Source organism: Thalassophryne amazonica, chromosome 6, assembly GCF_902500255.1.
Source record: "Thalassophryne amazonica chromosome 6, fThaAma1.1, whole genome shotgun sequence".
Lineage (NCBI taxonomy): Eukaryota > Metazoa > Chordata > Actinopteri > Batrachoidiformes > Batrachoididae > Thalassophryne > Thalassophryne amazonica.
The window spans coordinates 10,849,852-10,857,646 of record NC_047108.1 but is presented as its reverse complement, the minus strand read 5'-3'; the positions used below and the strand labels follow the sequence as shown (position 1 = coordinate 10,857,646).

Sequence of the window (7,795 nt, the reverse complement as noted above, 5' to 3'; positions counted from 1 at the left end):
AAGAGGGGAAGGGGGAGATAGAGAAAGAGAGGGATAGAGGGGAGAGAAGGGTAGAGAGAGAGAGAGAGGGGGGAGAGAGAAAGCGAGAGAGAGGGGAGGAAGAGGAGGGAGAGAGAGGAGCTAGAGAAAGAAGGGGAGTTGGGAAGAGAGAGAGAGGGAGGTATGGGGGGCATAGAAAGAGAGAGGAGAGAGAGAGAGAGCAGAGAGAGGGAGAGAAAGGGGGAGGGAAGGGAGAGACAGAGAGAGAGGAAGAGAAGGGGTGAGGGGAAAGATGAGAGAAAAAATATGTGTGGATGGGGGGAGGTGAGGTACAGAAGTTTAAACATGTTTCAACTCTATTTCTAATTTTCTAAATGCATTTTAACTCTGTGATCAGAATGGTCATTTCAGATTTCCGTATAATTATTATTTCTGTTTAACTGTAATTTAAAATTTCTGTTCTGTTTCAGACATTCAGTGACGTCACAGATTCCTCACCCACTCAAACAGCCGCTACAGAGCTCAGTCATTCAGTTCGTTCAGTCATCTGGATTAGAATTCAGAGCGATCCGATCTCTGTTGTTCCGTATTCTGGTTCGCCTGGATTAGCGGTGGCAGCAGACGTTAGCATATAGAATAATAAATATACTAAAAATATAATAAAACATGCTAGTGGAAAGACTAATTAGTGCCAAATGCAAGTTTCAAATCTTTGCACATTTATGATCTCTTGAATCTAGCAATAAAATTAGCAACACTCCAGTAGCAATTAGCACCAAAATCATAATGATTACACACATTTCAAACATCTTACACCAGGTTTGGACTCATCATAATTACAACACAGTGAGTCACTATGAAAATTTAAGATGTTCTTAATTTTAATATCGACTGAGAACGATTAATGAACTTTGAACACATTTTGACCACTCAGATTATATTGAAAATTTCTATAATGACATCACACATTTGATATTTGTAATTAATTTCTGACTAAAATGATCAATTCAGATATACACATTAGAACTCTGACTGGTCAAATCTGAAGACAGCCAGGCGCCATGTGATGGTTAGCTAGGATTAGCAATGGGTAATAAAGGATCCACCCGGAAGCCTGTTAGCTAACTCATCTCTTCTGAAGCTGGGTAGGCCAGAAACACACACTTAGAGACAACCACAGAAATGCTCTTTGTGTACCACAGAATCAAATGGACGTCCAACATGGATGACCTATGACCCACACGAGGCAACAGAGTTTAAAACATTTGGATTAGCAATGATGGTAGACATTAGCTTGAATATTGGCAGGAAAGTATTGAGAAAAAAGCCATGTACTTGTGCTTCACTTCACAGATAAAGGATGAAGAAATCTTTACACATTAATGACCTTGTAATATGCACAATGAACTTAGCAACAGCAGCAGTTAGCGCCAAAGTCATTAGCAAAGTAACGCGATTAAGTGTGATTAGATTCCTGCAAAAACATGGTAATAAGTTAAATATCCGAATTTATCACCAAATTACCCTCATTAAACCAAACCAGATATCTACACAGTATTTGTTACACTTTATTTGTTAAAGTGACATTGAAAGTAAAAGGCTACTATTGTGTCCATGCATTAAATATAATTTGGTTTATTGGTATATAGGTCAATTACTGTATGCTGCAAATAATTTTCTGTATTCAAAATATATAAATTTTAAAATCTCTCTTTTCTTTGAAAATATTTATGGCCAAGTGGTTAGTGCCCTTGGTTTCAGTGAGGAAGGTTCCCGGTTCAAACCCCACCCCTGCCACATTTCTCTATGTAATGTGGAATTACATCAGGAAGGGCATCCTGTGTAAAATTTGTGCCAAATCAACATACAGATCCAAGGGAAAACAAGGGAGCCATGGAAATAGAGACCTGGAATGGACGTCACGTGACTAGCGCCGTGCCGCACAGTGGCCATTACTAAGGGTGGAGAGAGCGCCTTGAGCAAGTTAAGGAACCTGTTAAACAGAAGCGAAATGAGGGGAAAAAAGGCAGCCAGTTCTTCACCATCAACTGCACCAACTACGAAAACAAATTCTCGAATACTAAAATGAACTGTACAAGAGCCTTAATGTAATTATGTAAAATAAATGTCTATTTTGAAGTTATGTCGCAATTTAATATTGATATACTGAGACTATAACTCAACGCCATAAGTTCTTTTCATTAAACTGCGTTCACATGCATACAAATACGGAAACAAAAATGTTTATATATATATATGTGTGTACTTGCAGCTGTTGTTTAATATGATGTGTACATGGTGGTCACAGGCAGCATTTAAATTTTAACAGTGTGGTTGGAGGGGATGTAGGAGGTACTTTTAACCCTGACTGAGGGTCAAAAGTCATAAATTCTGAATGGCTTTATATCTACTTGTAATAAAATGTTAGTAAAAATCATATATATGTTGTCATTAAAAGACAAGCAATAATATTACAGTGGAAAAAGCAACAAGGTAAATGACCACAATGCCAAGGCATACTTCAGATTTATATTTTAATACATAAGGATTTTTTATCCAGGCATGTGGGTTCATTAGAGCTTTTAATCAGCTTGAATACAACTTACAAAGCCTCATTTCTAAAAATCCATTGAGAATTATGATGACGGGAAAAAAAACCATCACAGTAAATGAACAGAATGGCATATTTTCCCCAGATTTCCACAATTTACATAAAACATTTTTTTCTACTCAGGCATGTATGGGTTCATTAGAAAGATCAATTAAAGGGCTTTAAAACAAGCCTAATTTTATTAAAATCTGTTAACAAATAGCAACAATAGAAAGCAAAAACCAGCACAGTTTGTCATAATTTCCCCAAATTTCTGCATTTTACATAGTTTTTTTTTTCACCCACACATGCATAGGTTCATTGGAAAGAATTTTCAAAGGGCTTTAAAACAAGCCTCCATTTATTAAAATCAGTTAAGAAATAGCGACGCTAGTGCAAAAAAAGTGGTCAGTTTATTATTGATGATCGGCACATCTCCACCTTTATTAATGGCGCCTTCCTGTCCTGAGCAACGCTAATAGATTGAGGTGCACACGTCCATTCCAGGTCTATATTTCCATGAAGGGAGCAACTGAAGGGACTTGACCCCTCTCATTGTTTGAAACCATATTTTTCGTTTGCCTCATCAGTCAGTTACTTGAGTGAAATCTGATCTGACTCAGAAGTTCATGCTTGATGGCAAAACCATTTCCCAATAGTTATTTCTTCCTTTGTGTGGTATCCATCCATGCTCAGAAGTCCCACCTTCTCTCAAAGTGACCAATTAAATCAGTGCCAACATAGTCAAAAAATCACATTCAACTACAAAATATGCCACATCATGAGCACAGCCTAAAAATTAATTTTAGAACAATTTAAAAATGATTGATGAGTTGAAATAACAAAACTAATCAGCTAGCTACCATTGTCATTTCACATATCAAATAAGATGTATAAAATATCAAATCAAATCAATTTTATTTATATAGCGCCAAATCACAACAAACAGTTGCCCAAAGGCGCTTTATATTGTAAGGCAAGGCCATACAATAATTACGGAAAAACCCCAATGGTCAAAACGACCCCCTGTGAGCAAGCACTTGGTGACAGTGGGAAGGAAAAACTCCCTTTTAACAGGAAGAAACCTCCAGCAGAACCAGGCTCAGGGAGGGGCAGTCTTCTGCTGGGACTGGTTGGGGCTGAGGGAGAGAACCAGGAAAAAGACATGCTGTGGAGGGGAGCAGAGATCAATCACTAATGATTAAATGCAGAGTGGTGCATACAGAGCAAAAAGAGAAAGAAACACTCAGTGCATCATGGGAACCCCCCAGCAGTCTAAGTCTATAGCAGCATAACTAAGGGATGGTTCAGGGTCACCTGATCCAGCCCTAACTATAAACTTTAGCAAAAAGGAAAGTTTTAAGCCTAATCTTAAAAGTAGAGAGGGTATCTGTCTCCCTGATCTGAATTGGGAGCTGGTTCCACAGGAGAGGAGCCTGAAAGCTGAAGGCTCTGCCTCCCATTCTACTCTTACAAACCCTAGGAACTACAAGTAAGCCTGCAGTCTGAGAGCGAAGCGCTCTATTGGGGTGATATGGTACTACGAGGTCCCTAAGATAAGATGGGACCTGATTATTCAAAACCTTATAAGTAAGAAGAAGAATTTTAAATTCTATTCTAGAATTAACAGGAAGCCAATGAAGAGAGGCCAATATGGGTGAGATATGCTCTCTCCTTCTAGTCCCTGTCAGTACTCTAGCTGCAGCATTTTGAATTAACTGAAGGCTTTTCAGGGAACGTTTAGGACAACCTGATAATAATGAAATACAATAGTCCAGCCTAGAGGAAATAAATGCATGAATTAGTTTTTCAGCATCACTGTGAGACAAGACCTTTCTAATTTTAGAGATATTGCGCAAATGCAAAAAAACAGTCCTACATATTTGTTTAATATGCGCATTGAATGACATATCCTGATCAAAAATGACTCCAAGATTTCTCACAGTATTACTAGAGGTCAGGGTAATGCCATCCAGAGTAAGGATCTGGTTAGACACTATGTTTCTAAGATTTGTGGGGCCAAGTACAATAACTTCAGTTTTATCTGAGTTTAAAAGCAGGAAATTAGAGGTCATCCATGTCTTTATGTCTGTAAGACAATCCTGCAGTTTAAAATAAAATATGTTGATTACATGATTACATCCTTCCCACTGTAGCCAAGTGCTTGCTCACAGGGGGTCGTTTTGACCGTTGGGGTTTTACATAATTATTGTATGGCCTTGCCTTACAATATAAAGCGCCTTGGGGCAACTGTTTGTTGTGATTTGGCGCTATATAAAAAAATTGATTGAATTGATTGATTGACATGTAAGTAAAGATTAATAATATGAATTATGATTAATCACAGGTACATTAAATCAATCAATCAATCAATCAATTTTTTTTTTATATAGCGCCAAATCACAACAAACAGTTGCCCCAAGGCGCTTTATATTGTAAGGCAAGGCCATACAATAATTATGTAAAACCCCAACGGTCAAAACGACCCCCTGTGAGCAAGCACTTGGCTACAGTGGGAAGGAAAAACTCCCTTTTAACAGGAAGAAACCGCCAGCCGAACCAGGCTCAGGGAGGGGCAGTCTTCTGCTGGGACTGGTTGGGGCTGAGGGAGAGAACCAGGAAAAAGACATGCTGTGGAGGGGAGCAGAGATCGATCACTAATGATTAAATGCAGAGTGGTGCATACAGAGCAAAAAGAGAAAGAAACAGTGCATCATGGGAACCCCCCAGCAGTCTACGTCTATAGCAGCATAACTAAGGGATGGTTCAGGGTCACCTGATCCAGCCCTAACTATAAGCTTTAGCAAAAAGGAAAGTTTTAAGCCTAATCTTAAAAGTAGAGAGGGTGTCTGTCTCCCTGATCTGAATTGGGAGCTGGTTCCACAGGAGAGGAGCCTGAAAGCTGAAGGCTCTGCCTCCCATTCTACTCTTACAAACCCTAGGAACTACAAGTAAGCCTGCAGTCTGAGAGCGAAGCGCTCTATTGGGGTGATATGGTACTACGAGGTCCCTAAGATAAGATGGGACCTGATTATTCAAAACCTTATAAGTAAGAAGAAGAATTTTAAATTCTATTCTAGAATTAACAGGAAGCCAATGAAGAGAGGCCAATATGGGTGAGATATGCTCTCTCCTTCTAGTCCCCGTCAGTACTCTAGCTGCAGCATTTTGAATTAACTGAAGGCTTTTTAGGGAACTTTTAGGACAACCTGATAATAATGAATTACAATAGTCCAGCCTAGAGGAAATAAATGCATGAATTAGTTTTTCAGCATCACTCTGAGACAAGACCTTTCTGATTTTAGAGATATTGCGTAAATGCAAAAAAGCAGTCCTACATATTTGTTTAATATGCGCTTTGAATGACATATCCTGATCAAAAATGACTCCAAGATTTCTCACAGTATTACTAGAGGTCAGGGTAATGCCATCCAGAGTAAGGATCTGGTTAGACACCATGTTTCTAAGATTTGTGGGGCCAAGTACAATAACTTCAGTTTTATCTGAGTTTAAAAGCAGGAAATTAGAGGTCATCCATGTCTTTATGTCTGTAAGACAATCCTGCAGTTTAGCTAATTGGTGTGTGTCCTCTGGCTTCATGGATAGATAAAGCTGGGTATCATCTGCGTAACAATGAAAATTTAAGCAATACCGTCTAATAATACTGCCTAAGGGAAGCATATATAAAGTGAATAAAATTGGTCCTAGCACAGAACCTTGTGGAACTCCATAATTAACTTTAGTCTGTGAAGAAGATTCCCCATTTACATGAACAAATTGTAATCTATTAGACAAATATGATTCAAACCACCGCAGCGCAGTGCCTTTAATACCTATGGCATGCTCTAATCTCTGTAATAAAATTTTATGGTCAACAGTATCAAAAGCAGCACTGAGGTCTAACAGAACAAGCACAGAGATGAGTCCACTGTCCGAGGCCATAAGAAGATCATTTGTAACCTTCACTAATGCTGTTTCTGTACTATGATGAATTCTAAAACCTGACTGAAACTCTTCAAATAGACCATTCCTCTGCAGATGATCAGTTAGCTGTTTTACAACTACCCTTTCAAGAATTTTTGAGAGAAAAGGAAGGTTGGAGATTGGCCTATAATTAGCTAAGATAGCTGGGTCAAGTGATGGCTTTTTAAGTAATGGTTTAATTACTGCCACCTTAAAAGCCTGTGGTACATAGCCAACTAACAAAGATAGATTGATCATATTTAAGATCGAAGCATTAAATAATGGTAGGGCTTCCTTGAGCAGCCTGGTAGGAATGGGGTCTAATAAACATGTTGATGGTTTGGATGAAGTAACTAATGAAAATAACTCAGACAGAACAATCGGAGAGAAAGAGTCTAACCAAATACCGGCATCACTGAAAGCAGCCAAAGATAACGATACGTCTTTGGGATGGTTATGAGTAATTTTTTCTCTAATAGTTAAAATTTTGTTAGCAAAGAAAGTCATGAAGTCATTACTAGTTAAAGTTAATGAATACTCAGCTCAATAGAGCTCTGACTCTTTGTCAGCCTGGCTACAGTGCTGAAAAGAAACCTGGGGTTGTTCTTATTTTCTTCAATTAGTGATGAGTAGAAAGATGTCCTAGCTTTACGGAGGGCTTTTTTTATAGAGCAACAGACTCTTTTTCCAGGCTAAGTGAAGATCTTCTAAATTAGTGAGACGCCATTTCCTCTCCAACTTACGGGTTATCTGCTTTAAGCTACGAGTTTGTGAGTTATACCATGGAGTCAGACACTTCTGATTTAAAGCTCTCTTTTTCAGAGGAGCTACAGCATCCAAAGTTGTCTTCAATGAGGATGTAAAACTATTGACGAGATACTCTATCTCCCTTACAGAGTTTAGGTAGCTACTCTGCACTGTGTTGTTATATGGCATTAGAGAACATAAAGAAGGAATCATATCCTTAAACCTAGTTACAGCGCTTTCTGAAAGACTTCTAGTGTAATGAAACTTATTCCCTACTGCTGGGTAGTCCATCAGAGTAAATGTAAATGTAAATGTTATTAAGAAATGATCAGACAGAAGGGAGTTTTCAGGGAATACTGTTAAGTGTTCTATTTCCATACCATAAGTCAGAACAAGATCTAAGATATGATTAAAGTGGTGGGTGGACTCATTTACTTTTTGAGCAAAGCCAATAGAGTCTAATAATAGATTAAATGCAGTGTTGAGGCTGTCATTCTCAGCATCTGTGTGGATGTT

At 38.5% G+C, this 7,795-nt stretch overlaps 1 long non-coding RNA gene across 1 annotated transcript in view; it reads right to left on the bottom strand.

The window, feature by feature from the left end:
* Window positions 1-7,337, bottom strand: part of LOC117511572 — a 23,454-nt gene extending 16,117 nt beyond the window's left edge. The window contains exons 1-2 of the long non-coding RNA XR_004560973.1: window positions 7,327-7,337; window positions 6,576-6,580 (exon numbers count right to left, since the gene is read on the bottom strand). This is a non-coding gene — a long non-coding RNA (uncharacterized LOC117511572). The remainder of the gene's footprint in view (window positions 1-6,575; window positions 6,581-7,326) is intronic.
* Between the last annotated feature and the right edge of the window lie 458 nt (window positions 7,338-7,795).